This window comes from Zingiber officinale, chromosome 7A (assembly GCF_018446385.1).
Source record: "Zingiber officinale cultivar Zhangliang chromosome 7A, Zo_v1.1, whole genome shotgun sequence".
Classification (NCBI taxonomy): Eukaryota; Viridiplantae; Streptophyta; class Magnoliopsida; order Zingiberales; family Zingiberaceae; genus Zingiber; species Zingiber officinale.
This window is the reverse complement of record NC_055998.1, coordinates 42,114,934-42,137,835: the sequence shown is the minus strand read 5'-3', so window position 1 is coordinate 42,137,835 and position 22,902 is coordinate 42,114,934. Positions and strand designations below refer to the sequence as shown.

Genomic DNA, 22,902 nt, shown 5'->3' with positions numbered 1-22,902 from the left:
GTTTGACAAAAAACCAAGCATGATTGCGAGGGCGTGATGGCAATGAACATGTTGTTAGTACATGATTGCAATGAAAAAGGTAGATATAGTACACTACCTGTTGCTTGTATATAATAGCCAAGTTGTTGAAGGGCGCAGATATCCCTGTTGTAACTGCTAAAGTTGCCTTATAGAATGATGCAGCAACACTCATCATGTTGCTGCATGAAGAGAAGTTTCATTAAGGAACAAAAATAAACAATCCGCACAGTTGTCATCAAACATTTCTAAAGCTTACCAATCCATGTATATGTTGCCAAGGCTTGACAATGCTTGTGGATGGTTAGGTTGTAAAGCAAAGCATGACTTGGGAAAAATTATTAAAATGAAGTTATTCAACAAGGAAAAAAAACTTAAGAGAATAAAAATATCCAAATTAAAAAGTCACCCTATAATATCCACAAGCTCTGGCCGTTCTACAAACAATAGCTTAAATAACAGTTTTGTCAGTGCTTCCCCTTCAATTAGGAGGCAAGCAACCATCAAGGAAAGTGAAGGTTTGATAAAGAATTCAATAAAGCAGGGAGCAACAATATACAAAGGGCGCAGTATGTTGCAAAAACTGAAGACGCTGATCAACTATAGGCACAACCCTAGTACTAAAGAAGACGTGCCATCTGAGATCACCATAACATTTTCTGGCTAAATTCACAAACCTTTCTTTGATACTAACAAAGATTGTGCATCTAATATTATTTGATGTGTGAAAGGAATGGCAAAAATTTTCAGCTAAACGGTCAAGGTTACAAAGTATACTAACTGTTGAGATAAATTTGATGCTACATCCTGCTAATTAACAAGGCCTCACTAGTTCTTAAAGATAGACTAACAATTACACATGAGTTGGATTATGGGTTATCAGAATCCAAATGGCTTCTGACCCTAATACATGGAATGAGATCCACTTTCTACCAGAATAATTCCATCGATATCATATAACTGTTGTTGGTCCATGTGACAAGGGCATTATAAAATGCATGCACATAACCCCACTTGTAGCTACTCACCAACATAAAGCCTATAACGAAGCAGATAAACTAAGATATTTTATTGATAGATATTTATTTATTTACACACTAAAATATTAAAAGATATCAAAAATTTTACTTGTTTGCTCAGCTTGTTTGATCTGCACATTTGAAATAATATGTTATAAGGCAACTGATTTGAAAGAAACTAAATATAGTGATGCATGGTGTATAGTAGATTATTATGATTTTTCTTGAAATATATAAAATAATTTATTCACACTATCTTCATTTGGTTCAACTACTATCAGTTGGATCACCTTCTTGAGGCTATTCAAGTTCCTCATAAGCTAGACTAATAAGTATGTGGGCAATTTGGTCACTACAATTTTGTTATGACTAACTTTACTTTTTTACACTAGGTTGGCTTTAAAATTGGGTGAATAATTAGGGATGATACATCTGATCAATTTTTGCAGTATATAGAAAGCAGAACGCCATATGATTGCATCCAGTAAGTCAGATGTTTATAGCTACGGAATGATGATATTAGAAATCGTTGGAGGGAGAAAGAACTTCAAAGCAATGGCAGACCACAGTAGTGAAATTTATTTTCCAGACTGGGTTTATGACAGTTTTGATAAGTACTATGATTTGGTCACTCCTGATACTAGTCTTGTTAGTCCTGAGACTGATGTTAATACTAAGACTAAAGAAATTACAAAAAAGATGATGATAGTGGGTTTATGGTGCATACAGATAAAGCCAAAAAAATAGACCTTCAATTAGCATGGTTGTCACCATGTTGGAAGGAAGCATCATGGACCCTGCAAATGCCACCAAAATCAGAATTCAGTTAGAGTGCCATTTGAAGATTATTAAATGATGCAATATTGTTTTTGTTTCCACAGTATTATGAACAATAAAACAAAATCAAGCCTGTATAACATTTGGCTTGAATGTAATCTGTGATCAAAGTAATTTCTTAATTCTGTTTTGTGTGGTGAGATTATATTGGAAAACAAATATTGTTTAAATGCTTGTTGACCTCATAATGTTGTAAAAGAGTCGCACAAATAATTGTTTATCATATGCCAAGCTAGTAATAGGGAGATATATATTCCCTTAGCACCCATAATAGTCAACAGGATAATGTTTTCTTCATTATATTGTTTTGTGCAGTGAGATTACTATCTGTTGGTTGTGGAGATTACATGTCGAAATGCAGATTAGTCTAACTGATGAAACCTTCTACTAGATAGCCAATGAGGATCATAGCAGTAGCAGAAGATCTAAATTTAAATGACCTTTGTAGTCTATCTCATGAGCAAAGAAACTCGCGATTGCCTACCTCTCTTCCCTCAACATAGTGATTCCTCTTGGTTTTCAACTTGAAGGGCCAAAGGAAAAAAGTTAACACAAACCTAGACGATGAGAAAGAATGGGGAAAAAATGCCTTACTACAGACCTGCTCAATGTTAGAATTGTCTGTAAGAGGAATGTGTGCAGCTGGTTCAGTGTTCCATATTCCCTTTTGTAAGTGACAAGACAACAATGTAATGTAAAATTCTTAACTGCATCGAGCTAAAACGATATGAATGAGCTATGAACACAGAAGAACAGAACGATCCATACCCATTTGACACATGAGAATCCAACCTATGCAAAATGTTCATTATAGGGAGATAGTAATCTGCACAGATATATGAAGAGGTCCAGCTAATGGATTCCAAAAATCAGAGAAAGTAATATTGTAAAGCTCGTAATCGGGCACACAAGCTTGAACCCCAAAAGATTTTTTTTCTTCATATGCTGGAAACTTCATTCAGATCTCTTGCTGGATAGTGTTTAAGGAAATTCATCAAACACATTGCATGCATTAATCAATTAATACTTGCAATCAAGATATCAAGAAGATGAAACTCTAATATTTTTTAGTTTCCACTATACTTGAGTTTCTAGGTCACACATGCAAGAACATGGCCTTGACAAGCAAAGTTTCAAGCTTATTTGAGTTTCAAGAAATTTAACTGACGAAGAAGAAATCACCTGCCAATCTCAATTGCAGAGTCTGACCACCACATTCTTTCGCGTCCATACCATCGCTACCACCGGACCAGAGATGATGTACTCCACAAGGGAACCAAAGAAGGGCTTTGTGGAGAGGTCGACGTAGTGTTTCTCCGCAAAGGAGCGTTCCACGCCGACCAACTTCAACCCTGATCGACGCACAAAAATAACCAAGAAAATTTCTCGTTTCTTCTCTAAAGTAGATGGGGAAAACAAAAAAAGGATTGCAGTTGGTAAAATCTTCACCTTTCAAGTAGAAACCCTTTTTCTCAAACCTACTAATGATTTCTCCAACCTTTCAACTAAAAAAAAAGGGAAGAAGAAGGATTTTGGTGTTTCAGTAACACATCTACTGTAAATTACACAATGCAACGCCGAAGAATAGATGAATGAAGCGAAGGAAGAAGAAATCAAGGGGGAGGGAGAGGGAGAGCACACCAGGCCGCGTTGGACGCTGTAGGGCTTGATCATGATGAAGGTTTGTCTGTTCCATCGCCACGCTCGCTTCATTTCTATCGCTTGCTTGCTGACATTGTCAAGGAGAATGATGACCGAAGGCACAGATTTCATAGAGTGGGAATGGAAACCCTAATTTGACTCAGCTCCACATAAGATCCTGGCTAGAAGTGCGAGTCTTCCCAAGTCAAAACTACAAAAGCCAATCAATTTGCTGGCAGTGGATGCTGACCACGGCCTTCCGCATGGGGCTGGCCAGCGGCTGGCGTCCTCGGCGTGAGCGGCGTGGCAGCAGGGGCGATCGCATGAGCGACGGAGAGTGCAGCTAAGAGTGGAGCGGAGACCGGCGGGCAAGAATGAGCTGCCATCACCGCTGCCAATTCTGGAGGCGGCGTCCGGGGGATGGAATGCAACTCCGTCACCTCGTCCTCCATGGGTCAAGCCGCCTACGCTGCTACCCCTTGCGTCCTTAGTCAAAAACAAGGCAAGCTATGCTGTGCATCGATCTAGGACGGGGAAAAGGGAGATGAGGCCGGATGGCCAACGGCGAGGAGGAAAGTGGTGGATATACAGTGGATGTCGCGATATAGGTTTAGGTTTAGAGGGAAGAGTGAAGTGTTGTAATTTTTGGCTAAGTATTAGTAAGAAAATTAAATTATTTTATTTTATCATAGACATCGGGTTTCAAAAACCGCTGTTAAAATTGATGTCTATTAACAAAAAAAAGGCGCTCATAAACATCGGCTTAAAAAACCGATGTCTATGAGCGAAAATCTGCGCTTATAGACACCGGTTTTTGGAAAAAACGATGTAAAATACTCAAAGACATCGGTTTTTGCTTAAAACCGTTGTTGTTCCACCGATGTCTATGAGAGTTTTTCTTGTAGTGTTAGCTTCCAGCAGTAAGAACAATGTCCAGGTTCCTTTTCCAATCAATATAGTTGGGACCAGTAAGTTTGTTCTCTTTCATTATAATGGCCAGTGGGTTGAAAGTCATCCTAAGAATCACAAAAATAAACTTTGGTCAAGACTCTAAATTTAGAATAATATTGATTCCTCAAACAATACAATTTTAAATTAACCAACACCTCAAATCACCGTGAATATCGCATGCCACGTTAGTGTGGACGTATACAAATTCAACATTTGTAAGAGGAGGGTGTGACCCATTAATTTTATTATCTTGTCATCCTAACTTTATGACAAATAAAATTAATAGTTGGCTTTACTTTGGTTACATAAAACAATAGCAGTGACTCCGTTGGGGAGGAAACTATTGAATGCGTCTAAGTGTATATCATTACTTGATACTAAGTCCATTAAATAGTATTGTGCCCCTTCAGTTGGAGAAGACCACACGCTCCTAAATAATTTCCTATAACCATCCATAAAGGAAGTTTGATCTAGTGATCCGCAGCAAACTCATCCGATGTGGAGGGTGGCACTCAGAGCCAACACGCAAGCTTGTTGCATCACTTACAAACCAGTAATGGAGACCATGGGATTTATTAAAATCCCTCTCTCATTTAGTTATTTAAAAATGAGCATTTTAACCTATGTTAGCATACATCACATGCACATAAACATTACAGTAAATAAAAGCAATAAATTTAGAAATTAATTTTCCAACTATTATGCCCTTTTCCTTCAATGTCTTCAGCATGCTCTAACCCTAGCTGCTGCCATCTTTAGCCACTGCCATTGGGTCGCATTATCGCATCTATCTAGCTTCTTATTCCGCTGCGCCTCTGGTCCTCCAATAGCACCACGCCTCGCAAAGATACGATCCGCGACAAATATAGAATTTTACAAATATCGATCCTATATTCCATAAAGGAATGTACATGTAGTCTAGATCAAACAAAAATAAAATTCTAAAAATAATACAACTCCTACTGTTTTTGATACATACAATCATGCACACAAAATAATGCCCTTGACATGTTCAAGGGTCCAATCACACACAATATCTAAAAGCCATAATAGTTATAGCCTGCAACCAAAGAGTTAGCACATCCTACTATTATCCTATCTAAATTATGTATGGCATGTGCATAACCTATTTGAATTCTAAATACACAAAGGCAAACCCTAGCTCTGATACCTATTGTTGGTTAGTCCAAGGAAAACATACCGGTTCCACTGTACAAAAATTTTTGTACAAGTGTCGAACCTTTCCTTAAATAACCTATTGTGTTCTTTTGAAGTTAAATTAGGAATCACAGATGGAACTTAACATCATTGATTCTAAATTTAACTTATCAGTTCTTAATGGTTTAGATTTGAATCGCTAGAGGAACTTACCAATATTGATTCAAATCCACCTATGTTATTAATTCAATTAAATATTAATTTCCAAAATTGGCTTCCAGGACTGCATGGCGAGAAATATGGCCTTCTTGGATATGGGAGCAACCACCACCGCCTAAACAAAGCCTTTTAAGGAAAGCTAATATTTAATTTCCTTAAATAACTCTAGGTTAACCAAAAAGAACAATCGAATCACAAATTCAAAAAAGAAGAAAACACAAACTCAAAAAATAAATTCGATAAACTAGATCTAATTACCTCTTGTATTTAGAATTCTTACAAAGAAAATAACTAGTATGATGCGGAAGAAAACTACTAGTTATACCTTCTCTTTGTAAGCTAATGACCTCAAGATCTTCTGCCGTATTACTCGCCTCGCCTTGGACGTCGTGTGGGCGACGATCCTCCAAGATGAACACCACCCAAAAGCTTTTTCCTCTTCTTCTAAAATCTGGCCACCACCACCACCAAGGAGAAGAGAGTAAAGGGAAAGGGAGAATAGAGAGGGGCCGACCACCAAGAGATCTCCAAGAAAAAGAATAAGTGTTGTGTCTCATGAAGCCTCCTCACCCCTTCTTTTATATTACTTGCCCAAGGCAAATAAGGGAAGAATTTTTACAAAAATTAAAATCTTCCAAAAGTTTTTCCTTTTCCCTTTTAATTTTTCATTTTCTTTCCTCTTGATTGAATCAATCACCAACATTAATTTTGTGATGATTTTTTATTTTAATTATGGCCGGCCCCTTGCTTGGCCACCAAGCAAGGTGGCCGACCACCTTATCAAGAGAAAGGAAATATATTTTTTAAAAAAATTTTACAAGAAGAAATCCTCTTATAAAATTTACAAGCTCTCTTTCCTAAAGTAGGAGTTAAAAAAGGAAAGTTCTAAAAATTAAAACCATGTTTTAAAATTTAAAACTTCTCTTATAAAATTTCCTTTTTTGACATGATCATTTAAAATTTAAATTTTAAAACTTCTCTTCCTTTTTTTTTCTCTGCCATGAAGATGGTTAAAAAAGGAAAGTTTTAAAAACTTTTAAATTCTCTTTTAAAACATGTGGTCTAATTCAAATATGGAAAGTTTCTAAATTTAAAATCTCACTTTTAAAACTTGTAGTTTTCTTCAAAGAGAAGATTTTAAAAATTCAAAACACCCCTCCTTTTTGAATTATTCTTGGTCGACCCCTACATGCTTGGTGAACAAGCTATGGGGTCGGCCCCTATAAAGAGGATGTGGCCGACCCTTGCTTGGTCACCAAGCATTGGACCGACCCCCTTCTTGGACATCAAGAAGAACCTTACATTTGGATGGACTTGAGGCTATGATGAGGCTACGATAGGGACCTAGAGGAGAAATTGGTTTTGGCCTTCCGATGAGCTTGAGTATCCCGTGTTCGCCCCGAACACACAAATCAAGTTCATCGATAACAACTCATTCCACTAGAGAGTTATTATCGCACTACCGCACCAATCCCAAATTACATTATGGGCTCCATCTTATCATGAGTGTGTTAGTCTCCCTATGTTTAAGATTATGAATGACCACTAATTAAGTTATTGACAACTCACTTAATTAATATCTAGCTCCAAGAGTAGTACTACTCAACTTCATTGTCATGTCGGACTAAGTCCACATGCAAGGTTTAACATGGCAATCCTTATGAGCTCCTCTTGGGGACATTCTCAACCTAAATAACTAGGACACAGATTCCTTCTATAATCAACAACACATACTATAAGTAATATCATTTCCCAACTTATCGGGCATATTGATTTATCGAGCTAAACCTCACCCTTTGATAAGTCAAAGAAATAAATATTAAATATATGTTCTTGTTATTATATTAGGATTAAGAGCACACACTTCCATAATAACTAAGGTTTAGTTCTTTTACAAAGTCAGTACAAAAAGAACTTACCTAAATGGTCCTACTCAATACACTTAGAGTGTACCAGTGTAATTTATTAATCAAGATAAACTAATACTTAATTACACTACGACTATTTCGATGGTTTGTTCCTTTCCATCTTAGTCGTGAGCAACTGTTTATAATTTATAAAGAACTGTTAACATGATCTTCTGTGTGTGACACCCCACACTATGTTGTTTACTATATAAATTAATTGAATAATTACATTTAACAAATAAATGTAGATATTGACCAATGTAATTCTTTTATTTCAAAATAAGTGTTTACAAAGAGATAGGCTTTTAGTATACACTCCAACAGATAGGTGTACTCCGACAACATCCTATCTACTGGGTCACTTAGGAGCAGTGATGGCAGAGTGCACAGTTGTCATAGCCCTACCCACTCGGTCTCACCATCGCGTGTGAGATGGCTTACTGACGTCAGGGGTGACACATGTCATTTTGCATGATTGCATTTATTGCTTGTGATTGTTGCATTTGGTTGTTGCATTTTGATGGTTGCATATGATTGACATGCATACAAGAGACATGAGGTATTTGGTCTGACAATCGTATGTTCCGGATAGGTGGTCCTGGTGAGTACAGTTCTTCTTCTGTTTTCTTTCAGTTTGCATTTCCTATCATTGATCAGAATACTGTATTCCATGATTATTACTATTAGTTATATTTTTATTATGCATGCCCTTTGATTTCTGCTAAGTTGTTGAACTCATATCGTTGATATATTTTTATTTCAGATATCAGGTAGAGGTATGTGGAGTCGCTTGGAGTATCCTATTTGCCGGTTCCCATATCACATAAGAAAACTATTACCATTTTCATTTGTGTTTTATTAGTTTTATGTATTAAGTGTACCTAGCATTATATATTCTGGTTTTGATTCTAGATTATGGTGATGTGGTGTCGTGTATTGGTTTGTTGTGTGGTAAGCCTAGCCGGCTAGCAGTCTAGTTTTAGTTTCTAATGGTTTCTATCATTTTTCGCTGTATTTTTGGTTTTTGTTCTAGCTAAGTGGGCTGAGTATAAACTGCATGGTTGTGTATAAATTCCAGCCGTGTGTGGCTGATGTATATTTTTATATGTATAAATGCTTCAGATTGTCACCCATATAGGGGGTGTTGGGTGCTACTCAAAATACCGTTCTATTTTCCCTTTACAAAAATTTATACAAGCACAGAAATTTTCCTAGCAACCCATGTGCTCTTCAGAAGTTAAACTTGGATTGGAAATAAAACTTAACATTTTTACTCCAAGTTCGTTCTTCAGAGTTAAACTTGGATTGGAAATGAAACTTAACATTTTTACTCCAAGTTCAACCCTTATGTTCTTCAGAAGTTAAACCATATTACAGAAGTTGATTAAATATTTATTTCAAGGATTGGCTTCCAGGTCGTTGGCGAGGCACCAGGCCTTCTAGTTATGGGATCATCCACCACTTCCTAGACAAAGCCTTTCAAAGAAATTGAATATTTAAATTCTCACAGTAACCTTAGGTTTAACTGCAAAGACCTCAATGAAAGCACAATATCGAAACACAAAATCAATGCACAAAAACGAAAACACAAAATCACTAGCCTCTTGTGTTGGTATTTCATGATCCATACAAAGAAAATAAAACTAGTTGTACTGCGGAATAAATAACTAGTTGTACCTTTCTTTGTAGACAAAGATCTCTTGATCTTCTGCCGTATTCCTATCCTCTGCTTGCATGTCATGTGGGCAACGACCCAAACCTCTTTTGTTTCTAAGCCACATACCACCAAAAGATGCAAAGAAAGGAACGTCTCCTTCTTCTTCTTCTCCTCCAAACCGTGGGCCACCAAGGTGCTTCGTCTCTTCATTTTCTTTTCCTCTAAGCTCCGGCCACCAAGAGAAGATGGGGAGTTGACCCTAGAGGGAAGAAAAGGGAAGAAGAAAAAAAGTAGGTGTCGGCCCTAGAGGAAAGAAAAGAAAAAATGGGGCGACGACCTTAAGGGAAAGGAGAGGATTTTTAGCTGTGGAGAACAACTTATCAATTCTTAATTGAATTGTTGATTGTGGCCCAACCTCCTCTCCTTTTATAACCCTTTGCACCAAATAAAAAAAGAGAAAGAGTAATAGATTTTTATTTAGAGAAAAATCTCTAGAAAATAATTAATATAATTCTTTTTAGAAAAATTTCTTAAAAATGAATTAGTATAATTCTTTTTAAGAAATTTCTAAGAAAGAATCAACATAATTCTTTTTAGAAAAATATCTAAGAAAGAATTAACATAATTCTTTTTAGAAAAATTTCTTATGAAAGAATTAATATAATTCATTTTAGAAAATTTCTAAGAAAGAATCAACATAATTCTTTTTAGAAAAATCTCTAATTCTGTTGAGAAAAAATGTAACGCCCGCCCTCCCTGCTATCAACAAGGGACGGCGCTACGATACTCTACGTACATATTACAGCGGAAGACTTAAAATAATTTTTCTTAACTTAATTAAAACCGAACTACACTAACACGGTTTCATAACATGATAACAAAATAAATAAAAACTTAACATCAAGTCACCCATATTGTATTACATTTCACAAAACCAAAGCATAGTTCTTAAGGTTTTAAAGCAGGTTCTTAATTAGTTGCCTAGCCACCGCCACACACATCTTCGTTTCCCCTCCTGCTGCTCCTTTAACTCATCCAGCTTTTTCCTTTATCTGTGGTACAAGGAAAGTAAGCTATGAGCACTCATGGCTCAGTAAGTTCCTTTCCTACTCACTAAAACCAACAATCAGCACATAATCAAATAATGTCTCAACTTAACATGATCTCAACTAGTCATGGCATAACATATCATACTCTTTAAGCATATCATGCAACATAACAAACATTATAACTAGTCATGGCATATCATCTCTTAAAGCATAGCATGAAGCATAACATAATCATATCATGGCATATCATCTCTTAAAACATAGCATGAAACATAACATAATCTTATCATGGTATATCATCTCTTAAAACATAGCATGAACATAACATAATCTTATCATGGCATGTCATCTCTTAAAACATAGCATGAAACATAACATAATCATATCATGGCATATCTTAAATCATAGCCTCAACACAACATAATCATAGATTATATGCATCATGATTTTAAAAACATGTATCCGAAAAACATGTGTATGTCTCATGATCTTTTAAAACCATTTTCTTCTTACATATATATACTTGAACATAATATCAACATATTTAGGGCCCCGGCTTGTACCATACATACATAACATAGATGCGCGCGTCCTAAGTATATCCAAGGTAGCAAGTCTTGAATCATACTAGGAACTAGGTCAAGATCACAAAGCATGGCCTAGGGGCGTACTTGAAGAGTCCATCCCTTATTAGCCTAGATCACAAAGCAAGGCTTAGCCTAGATCACAAAGCAAGGCCTAGGGGTGTACTAAGGAGCCCATCCCTTATTAGCCTAGATCACAAAGCAAGGCTTAGCCCAGATCACAAAGTAAGGCTTAGAGACTGATTTGGAGTCCACCCTTGGTACAAGCCTTACAAAGTAAAATAGCATGTATAAAAATGCATCATTTAGTCACATAGCATAGCATAAAAGTATGCATCACTTAGGCATACATTATGTCATAAAAGTATGCATCACTTAGGCATACATCATATCATAAAAAGTATGCATCACTTAGGCATACATCATGTCTTAAGAAAGTATGCATCACTTAGGCATACATCATATCATAAAAAGTATGCATCACTTAGGCATACATCATGTCTTAAGAAAATATGCATCACTTCTTTCCACATAGCATTTCATAAAAGCATGCATATTCTAAGCACATAGCATATCATCAAACATGCATATCTCTAACCACATATATCATAAAAACATGCATATTCTAAACACATATCATATCATAAAAACATGCATATTCTAAACACATATCATATCATAGAAACATGCATATTCTAAACACATATCATATCATAGAAAGTATAAATCACAAGCATACATGTTTAAGCATAAGGGTGTATCATGTGATTATACTATCATAAGAAACATGGTAACATAGTTAACTTGGGTTCCAAGCTTCCTAAACCCTTGGGTTCCTATCATGGCCGAACCCCCTTAGGTCTCAATTTAGGTAAAAACAACCTCCAAGCATGTGAAACCTAAATCATCATCACATAAATTTCATAGGAAGCATTATAAGCATGATTAACTTGGTTTCTAAGTTCTCCAAGTTCTTAAACTCATGTGGCCGAACCCTATCAGTATATAAACAAGGTCCCAAATGTCATGAAAGCATGGAAACCTTAAACCATATTTATAGCATTTTTTTCCAAATAGCATAGTAAGCATATTGAGCTAGTTCCTAAGTCCTTCAAGCCCTTAACATATGTCATAGTCAAACTTTTAACAAGTGTTCATTAGGGCTAAAAACAAACATACAAGCATGTGAACTTGAACTAACATCATGTATAAATTCATAACAAAACATTATACAACATGTATGGCCGAAACTTACCCTAGCCTCAATTAGGTCATTAAACAACATATAACATGGGAACTTTGTCTTTCTACTTATCATATTCCATGTAAAGTGACATAAGCATATTTAATTCTTATTCTAGGGTTTCTAGGGCATCTAATCCTTCATGGCCGAAACATACAATGGTCCATTTAGGTCATGGAAAAATTATACAAGCATGTGACACAATCAACACATTATCCTATTTTCATAAGAAGCACTTTTAACACCTTTTAACAAGAATGAATCCCCTTAATGGTCTCTTTAAGGTCACGGCAAGAAGAGGAAGAGGGAGAGAAAGGGAGGAAGGCAAGTTGCCTTTCTCTTGCTTTTTTCTTGTTTTCTTTTGGCTAGCTTTTACTCTTACCTTTATCATGAGTTTCCCTCCTTTGCTATCAATATCTTCTCTCTATCCCAATTGGTTTCTACTCTATGAATTATAATCTAAGAGGTTCAAGGTTCAATCCTTGACCTTCACTTCTTTTTATTTCATTTTATTTATTTTTGCTTCAACTCACCTCCTATTATTTTTCTAAGGCAAAATCCCACATTCATATATTTCTCTTACAAGTTTAGTGGGTATTACAAAAAATCTCCTTTTTTTTCTTTTCTTTTCTTTTGGTTTGGCAGGCCCCTTGCTTGGACACCAAGCAAGGCTTGGTCGACCCCTTTCTTGGGCAAGAAGCAAGGCTTGGCTGACCTCTTGCTTGGGCACCAAGCAAGGATGTGGCTGACCTCTTTCTTGGGAAGGAAGCAAAACCAAAATGGGTGATGCGAGGCTTTATAGAGGCTACAACATGGACCAAGAGAAGGAATTGGTTTTGGCCTCCTGATGAACTTGAGCTTCCTATGTTCAACCCGAACACCCAACTCGAGTTCATCAATAATAACTCATACCACTAAAGAGTTATTATTGAATTACCGCACCAATCCCATATTACAATATGAGCTCCTTCTTATCATGAGTGTGTTAGTCTCCCTGTGTTTAAGATATTGTATATCCATTAATTAAATGAGTTACTGACAAGTCACTTAATTAACATCTAGCTCCAAGAGTAGTGCCACTCAACCTTATTATCATGTCGGACTAAATTCACCTACAGGGTTTAAATGATAATTCTTATGAACTCCTTAAGGGGACACCATCAACCTAGATTACTAGGACACAATTTCCTTTTATAATCAACAACACACCATATAAATAATATTATTTCCTAACTTATCATCCCTATTGATTTAACTGAATAAATCTCACCATTTGATAAATTAAAAAAATAAATACTAAGTATATGTGTTTGTTATTAAATCAGGATTAAGAGTAGGCACATCCATAATAATAGAGGTTTTGTTCTTTTATACAATCAGTATAAAAAGAAACAACCTCAAATGGTCCTACTCAATACACACATAGTGTACTAGTGTAATTTTATAGTCAAGATAAACTAATACCAAATTACACTACAATCATTCCAATGGTTTGTCACAATCCATCTTGGTTGTGAGCTATAATTTATAAGGAACTGATAACATTATCTCCTATGTGACACCACACGCCATGTTATCTATAATATAAATTAAATGGACAACTGCATTTACTAAATGCAGACATTTGACCAATGTCATTCTCATTTCAAAATAAATGTTCATATAAAAAGCTAGGCTTTTAGTACACATCTTAACATTCTCCCACTTATACTAAAAGACTATGCTCACATTGCAATCATGGCGACAACAACTTCTCCTCACTTCACGATATCTCATATCAGGTGGTAGTTGCGCTCAATGTGATTACTTGCCTTATGGGCTCGTGGATCCTTCTGTTGGTGCGGGAAGCATTCGACGATCGAACCTAGGTTTTGATATTGGCAAAGAGATTCAAAGTTAAGATTCCTTGCTATCTAACATGCTTAAATGAGGTTTCACGAAAGTCCTAACTGCAGTTAGGCAGGTGAAAACCCTATGGGGGGGGGGGGGGGGGTAACCCTAGGTGAAGGAAAACCTTAGGGGGTGGTAGCCCTAGGTCCTAGGGGGTAGTAACCCTAGGTGGAGGAAAACCCTAAGGGGCGGCAACCTTAGGTCCTGGGGGGCGGTAACCCTAAGTGGAGGAAAATCCTAAAGGGAAGGGGGGGTAACCTTAGGTCCTAGGGGGCGATAACCCTAGGTGGAGGAAAATCCTAAGGGGGTAATCTTAGGTCCTAGGGAGTGTTAACCCTAGGTGGTGAAAAACCCTAGGGGTGGTAACCCTAGGTCCTAGGGGGTGGTAACCCTAGGCGAAAAGTCTAGTCGGTCTGGAGGACCAGACTGGTGTAACGCCCGCCCCTCCACTACTACTAAAGAAGGGATGGGGTTACTTGCTTAAAACATACATACATGTATATGCATATGAACTCATGGCAGCGGAAGTGGGTTGTCTAAAATTTAATTTGATCAAATGCATATGGACTAAACATGACATGTGAACAATATAATCATATAACATAGTAAACATGCTTAACATACTAATCCTTCAAACATAACCTGTAACTTGGTTTATCATCAACTACTTAAAACATGATTCATGATATCATGAGAATACCAACATGAAACAATAAAACATAAGAGCATAATATATCCATGCTAGTTCATGTAGTTATCAAGCATATAGTTAAACATGGTTCACATAAAAGGTCAAGACATAAATATATGTTTTGAAACGCAAAGGGATCTATTCCACCATGCCACTTCCACACACAATCTTGCCCTTCCTGTTGCTCCTTTTAATTTAGTCATTCCTTTCCTTTTTCTGCAGTACAAGGAAATATAAAACTATAAGAACATAGGCTTAGTAAGTCCCTTTCCTACTCACAAAACCACAAATCACGCATAATCCATAAAGTAATAACATGTTCATTTGGAAAATCATAACATAACATGTGAAAACGTAAGCCTAAAGTCATATCATAGCATTTGGGAGCATGAACATAAAATCATAACATAGCATGTGAGAACATAAACATAAAATCATATCATATCATATGAGAGCATATCATGAAATCATATCATATCATGTGAGGGCATAATGATCATATAAATATCATAGACATATTTTCAAGAGCATCTTAGATAAGCATAAAGGAAACCATATAACATGAACTTGTAGATGCAAGATGTTCTTTTGAAAATATGTATCATGAAATGAATATATGCAAGATTTCCTTTTGAAAACATATATCATATACATACTTAAACATAATCTCAACATGAGGGCCCGGCTTGTACCACATACATACATGAATGCGCGCATCCTAAGTAGATCCAAGGTAGCTAATCTTGAACCTACTAGGAACTAGGCCCGTTTCATAGACCATCAACCTAGGGGCAACTTAGGAGCTCATCCCTTTTACTAGGCCCATTTCATAGACCATCAACCTAGGGGCGCTTATGGAGCCCACCCTTGGTACAAGCCATACAAAAGTAAAATAGCATATCATGTTTCTTATCATATCATACATATCATGTTCTTGTCATATCATGGCATATCATGTTCTTGTCATATCATGAAGAGTGCTCTTAATCCCAACTTAAGGAAAGCATCTCTTAGGCTTTTCATCTTACATAAGCCTTTCATAAACATATCATGTTCTTGTCATATCATGTAACATAGCATGTTCTTGTCCTATCATGAAACATAGCATGTTCTTAGCATATCATGAAGCATAGTATGTTCTTATCATATCATGAAGCATAGCATGTTCTTATCATATCTTGAAGCATAGCATGTTCTTATCATATCTTGAAGCATAACATGTTCTTGTCATGTAAAGCATATCATTCTCATGCATAGTTATGGGTTTTGAACTTTCTACAAGCCCTAGTCATACTTGGCTGAAACTTGCAAGGGTAATGATCTTGGTTCTTAAGCAACTTTAAACAAGGAAAACATCATATTAGTATCACATGGTACTTATCATAACATAAGGGAACTTTAGCAACCATAAACCCTAGTTTTCTTGATTTGGCCAAAACCAACATATCATGGTTCTAGGTTTTTCTTTTTTTTTTTTAGCAACATAAGCATGAAGAATTTAAACTAACATCATATAGGAGCTCATACATCACAAGGAATCTTGAACAAGCATAGTTGGTTCCAAAAGTTTTCTCTAACCCTTTTATCTCCTCTTGGCCGAAACCTAAAGGAGGCGGTTTTAAACTTTTTAAGCAACATGTAGCATGAAACTTTTACAACATTCATAGCATAGGAAGAGAGGTTCTTAGTAAGCATAATTAGGTTTCTAACCCTAATATTCAACCTTGGCCGAACCCTATAAGTATGTGTTCTAGGTTTCTTTAACAACTTGAAGCATGAAACTTTTACAACATACATAGCATAGGAAAAGATTCATAGTAAGCATAATTAGGTTTCTAACACTAATGTTCATCCTTGGCCGAACCCTATAAGCATGTGTTCTAGGTTTCTTTTAACAACTTGAAGCATGAAACTTTTACAACATACATAGCATAGGAAAAGATTCATAGTGAGCATAATTAGGTTTCTAACCCTAATGTTCATCCTTGGCCGAACCCTATAAGCATGTGTTCTAGATTTCTTTTAACAACTTGAAGCATAAAAATTTTAACTAATATCATACAATGGGTTACTTATCATGAGGAATCATAAACAAGCTTAGTTGAGTTTTTAAAACTTCCTCTAATGCCTTTGTTTCTTACTTGGCTGAAACTCTAAAACACGGATCCACCCTTTTATGTAACCTAAACACGAGAACTTTAAGCTAACATCATGTAGTGAGTTATAAACCATAAGGGATCATAAACAAGCATAGTTTACATTTAAAATTTTCTCCAAACATCTTCATCTTCTCATGGCTGAAACTTAAAAGAGTGGGGTTCTAAGTTTTAAACAACATGAAGCCATAAAACCTTTTTTTTTTTTTTTTTACAACCATAGATAACCAAGAACTAATAGATGGCATGTTTCCAACTTTACTTATCATGGTCGAACCCTACAAGGTAACTTCCTAGGGTTTTTTTTTCCAAATCATTTTTAGCGTAGAAAACATAGGAGCTACTTGTACTACAGGTGAGGGGGGATACTTACCTCTTTTCGCTTGATTTACTAGGAGAAGTAACCTTGCTTGTGAAGCTTTCCTAGAGAGAAATCCTTTTGGTTGGGTTTCGGCAATGGTGAGGAGAGGGAGGCTTGATTTCGGTGGAAAGAAGGAAGGAGGAGAAGAAGAGGGAAGAAGAGGGAAGAAGAGAAAATGGATTTTTCCATTCTCTTTCTCCTTTTATTCCAAATGAAAGGAAGAAGGAAAAATGAACTTTTCCTTCCCTTTTTATTTTACTCATCATAAATGAAGGGAGAAAGCAAAACCCTCTTTTCATTGGAAGAAGAAGAAGAAAACTTGAACTTCTCCTTCTTAGTGAAGAGAGCCTTCACTTTCCTTACCTTTAACTATCTTGTCCCTTTCCTTTCTAATAGCACACCTCTGCTGGGGCTACTGGTTATGACATAGAACTACTTACTAAGAGGTCCAAGGTTCAAACCTTGGTCATGCCTCTTTTTGGTTCTATTTTTCTTTTATTTTTGGAAATATTCACACAAGGCTTATTCTAATCATGCAACAATTCTCATAAAATAACATAGGGATCATGTGGGTGTTACAACTGGTATCAAGTAATCTCTCCTGAGGGGAGTAGGTGAGGATGCGCTCCCCAGAAGAGGGAACAGTAGGCGTCAGGTCAACCTAGTGTTTTCGGTCGAAAATCTGAAGTCAGACCAGGACAGTCCGATGATTGTCAGACTTTATATTTATGATATTATATACTAACTTTGTGTTGTAGGGTATCTTTTGGACTAACGTATCTTTCAGGTACAAAGGAGCAACCTTAAACCTCAGATGAAGAGTGTCTGAGGCGCCTCCATGGAGCATGGAGGCACCTCGGGTGCAAAGGATAGAGCTTGCGTGCGGCAGAGCTGGAGGCACCTCGGACTGAGCTAGAGGTGCCTTGGACCGTAGATTGGAGGTGCCTTGGACTAGCATGGAGGCACCTTCAAGTGGATTAGAGGAGAAGTTTTCAGCGCTAATCCACGCAGCTGACTCGGCATGCTGGAGGCGCCTTGGATGGTGTTTGAGGTGCCTCAAGCAATGTATAAAAGGAGGTTTCAAGCAGTAGGTTTGAACATTAATTCTAAAGTGTTCTTCCTTCTTGTGCTGCTTAAAAAACGACCCGGCTAAGCTACGACAATTTCCCAACGAACCGAAGCTACAGTTTTTCACTTAGTGTTGTCGGTATAGTTTATTTTCAGTTCACCTAATTGTAATTCTTTATTGTACCAAAATTCCGATATTATAGTTGTTGCCCACCGAAAGCGATCAACGATCGTGGGTCTTGGAGTAGAAGTCACCCAAGGCTCCAAACCAAGTAAATAACTTATGTTCGTGTGTTGCTTTCCTTTACTATTTCCGCTGCGTTATTTCGATATGTTTTAATCCGAAACGCATGAAAGCCACGAGCGCTATTCACCCCCCTCTAGCGCTTCACGATCCAACAATTGGTATCAGAGTGGGGTAGCTTTGATTTGGTGCAAACACCAATCAAGCAATTTTCATGGTGTTTTTTCAAATTTTCGGAGTCAATTGGAATTAGTATTATTGCTAAATTCCAATCTATTTTCTTAGCTCGAATAGATTACTGCTCGAATTTGGTGCAACACCACTCGAGTTCGCTTTTCTCTTATTATACATCACGCGCTACTAATCCAGGAACACGTCCTGGGATATTCTTTTTTGTTGGTTTTTTGTGCATATCCTCTAATGACCCAACAAGAAGGCTATAGCACTGTCCATCCCTCACACTTTCTAAAGATTTAATTCGAGATGTGGATGATCGTCAAGACCGAATTCAAACTACCAACTGACGGAGACGGCAAATCAACACCCTGCGAAAATCGGGATCCAGTACTAATCAAGAAGGTCGAGACCAATGCCAAAGCAATGTATACACTTCAGTGCGGTCTAACTAAGGAGGAGCTGAACCGCGTCGGCCACTTCGTAAGTGTAAAAGAATTGTGTCTAAGTGTGCAGGAGCCTAGGAACACAGGAAGTCGAGTGGAAGACGCGGCTAGCGAGAAGGATGGCACGGGAGAGAGCCGACGGGCTCGGTGCGTCCGAGGGACGAGGTGACCGCGGAAGAGTACACCGGTGGACGAGAAGAACGTGCGCGACGTTCGAGGGATGAGAAACCGAGAAGGAAGGTTGCTCGAGGAGAAGGCCAGAACCTGGGTTCGGGTGAGCCCTATTCCGGATGGCCGAGATCACCCAAGCTAGCGGAGCCGGAACAGAAGACCCGGACAGAGATGAACTAAACCGGAGCAGTGGAACCGGACGACAAAAAGTCAACATAGTTGACTTAAGTGGTCCGGGCGCTCGGAATCATTCCGGGCGTCCTGGGCAGCTTTTGAGGGTCCGAGCGCCCGGAACCCTTCTGGGCTCCCAGAACCCAAAATTCATCCACGATGATGTGGACGTTGACTGAACGTTGGGGGATAAAGTTTTATCCCCCCCATGGCGCCCGGAACCCTTCGGGGTGCCCCAAACAGTGCTATAAATATAGCACTGATATGCATAGATTATTTAACCAACTTGTAATTCATTTTCTCTATACTTTCTATTCTTTTGTACTCTCAACGCTGTAAAAGGCTACTCCACCCAGAGGAGAATCAGATAGTGCGTCATCTTTGCCTTGGATTAGCAATCCTCTGATCGTAAACTAAGAAAACCCTCTGTGTCTAAGTTTATTTCTAATTATTCTCTTTTGTTTATTATTACAAGTTCTTTTAAATTAGTTGAATATCTGAGAAAGGTTTTTGGTTTATTTTTTTGTACGGAAATTCACGCCTCCCCTCTTGCCGGCCTCCAAAGGGACCAACACATTGCACTTTGCCAAGATACTGCATCTTTATCTTGGAGTGCTTCATCATATGTCCAGGGATCAGCTTCATGTTCATCAGGGATCAAGTCCAAAGATGTAACACCCATAGGATCTCTAATAATGTCATATGAATTTTATGCATGATTAAAATTGGCCTTATGTGGATTTTTTCCAAAAATAAAAGAAAATAGAACTACAAAGAGGCATGACCAAGGTTTGAACCTTGGACCTCTTAGTAGATGCATGTATGTGTTAACCAGTAGCCCCGGTAGGGGAGTGCTGTTATGAAAGGGAGGGACATGATAATTAAATGTAAGGAAAGGCTCCCTCCACTTAGAAGGAAAAGTTGGAGTTTTCTTAAACTACCTTCCATGAGAAGATGCTTTTGCCTTCTTTCTTCATTTAGCATAAATAGGAAAAAGAGAAAGGGAATTTCATTTTTCCCTCTCTTCCTCCTTCCTTCTCCCACCGAAATCCCAAGCCTCCTCTTCCTCATTGCCGAAATCAAACAAGAGGTCTTCTTCCTAGGAGAACTTCACAAGAAAGGTTTCTTTTCATTGTAAACCAAGCGAAAGGATGTAAGTATCCCCTCACCTGCAGTACAAGTAGTTTAAAATGTTTCTATGCTTATAGGTTACTTGAAAACTAAGATCTTGCCATATGAGTTTCGCCCATGATGAGGTTAAGGGACTATCTATGGATGTTAAAAGTTTTTATGCTTCATGTTGTTGGAAAATTTGGAATCCTACCCATTTAGGGTTTCGGCCAAGATGTGACAAGAGGTCTAGAGAAAAGTTTGAAACCTAACTATGCTTGTTTTATGCTTCCACATGAAGTATGATTTTTCTATACCATGTTAGGGTAAATTTCAATGTCTTATGTTGCCTCAAAAACCTAGAAGTTTATCCTAAGGTTTTGGCCAAGGAAAGAAAAAGGAACTAGAGAAAGTTTTAAACCTAATTTATGCTTGTTTTATGCTTCCACATGATGTATGATTTTCTATACCATGTTAGGGTAAATTTCCATGTCTTATGTTGCCTCAAAAAACCTAGAAGCTTATCCTTAGGTTTCGGCCAAGGAAAGAAAAAGGAACTAGAGAAAGTTTTAAACATAATTTATGCTTGTTTTATGCTTCCACATGATGTATGATTTTCTATACCATGTTAGGGTAAATTTCCATGTCTTATGTTGCCTCAAAAAAACCTAGAAGCTTACCCTTAGGTTTCGGCCAAGGAAAGAAAAGGGGCCTAGAGAAAGTTGTAGACCTAAACTATACTTGTTTTATGCTTCCTCATGATGTATGATTTTCTATACAATGTTAGATTGAATTTTCATGTCTTAAGTTGCATGAAAAACCTAGAACCTTACCTTTAGGTTTCGGCCAAGGAAAGAAAAGGGACCTAGAGAAAGTTGTAGACCTAAACTATACTTGTTTTATGCTTCCTCATGGTGTAAGATTTCCTATACAATGTTAGGTTAAATTTTCATGTCTTATGTTGCATGAAAAACCTAGAAATCCTACCTTGAGGTTTCGGCCAAGGTTGAATATTAGAGTTAGAACCTCACTTATGGTTACCAAGGGACTCACTTGCTATGCTATGTAGGTTGCAAAAGTTTCATGCTTTAAATTGATTAAAGAAAAATTTAAAACATGCCGTCATGTTTCGGCCAAGATAAGAAGAATGAGGTTAAGAAGCTACCTAGGGTTCCTAAGGTCTTACATGTTATGATTAATGATTATGAGGACTTAGGTAGTTGATTTCATGTCTCCATGTTGTTTGAAAATCTATGATGTATGTTTATATGTTTCGGCCAAGCATGATTTAGGGGTTGTAAGAAGTTCCAAAACCTTAACCATGCATGATGTGGACTCTTACGATATGATATGAATTTTATGTCACCATGTTAATAGATATATGCACTTATGTCATCATGTTATGAATTCCTATGAGATGTTATATGTTATGTGCACTTCATGTTATGATGTTATGTTTTTTATGAGATGCTATATGTTGTGTGCACTTCATGTTATCATGTTATGTTTTTGATGATATGCTATATATTATGTGCACTTGGTGCCATCATACTATGTTTATGCAAGGCTTATGTAAGATGAAAAACCTAAGAGATGCTTACCTTAAGTTGGGATCAAGAGCACTCTTCATGATATGACAAGAATATGATATGTTATGATATGACAAGAACATGATATGTTATGATATGACATGATATGACATGCTATTTTACTTTGTATGGCTTGTACCAGGGATGGGCTCCTAAGTGCCCGTAGGTCGATGGTCTATGAAACGGGCCTAGTAAAAGGGATGGGCTCCTAAATTGCCCCTAGGTCGATGGTCTATGAAACGGGCCTAATTCCTAGTAGGTTCAAGATTAGCTATCTTGGATCTACTTAGGATGCGCGCATTTATGTATGTATGTGGTACAAAGTCGGGCCCTCATGTTGAGATTATGTTTAAGTACCTATATGATATATGTTTTCAAAAGAACATCTTGCATATTCTCATTTCATTCTATATGTACATGTTTTCAAAAGAGCATCTTGCATCCACATATCTCATGCTATATGATTCCTTATGCTTTAGAAAAATGCTCAATAGAGATATTTTCATGTTATGTGATCTTTATGCTTAGAAAGATGCCCTTGAGATATG

At 37.2% G+C, this 22,902-nt stretch overlaps 1 long non-coding RNA gene across 1 annotated transcript; it reads right to left on the bottom strand.

Moving 5' to 3' along the window:
* Positions 1–3,061: 3,061 nt before the first annotated feature.
* On the bottom strand, positions 3,062–3,532 carry LOC122000085. The gene is made up of 3 exons (XR_006116933.1): positions 3,516–3,532; positions 3,324–3,379; positions 3,062–3,226 (listed from the first exon to the last, which is right to left on the bottom strand). It is a non-coding gene; the product is annotated as an uncharacterized LOC122000085 (long non-coding RNA).
* Between the last annotated feature and the right edge of the window lie 19,370 nt (positions 3,533–22,902).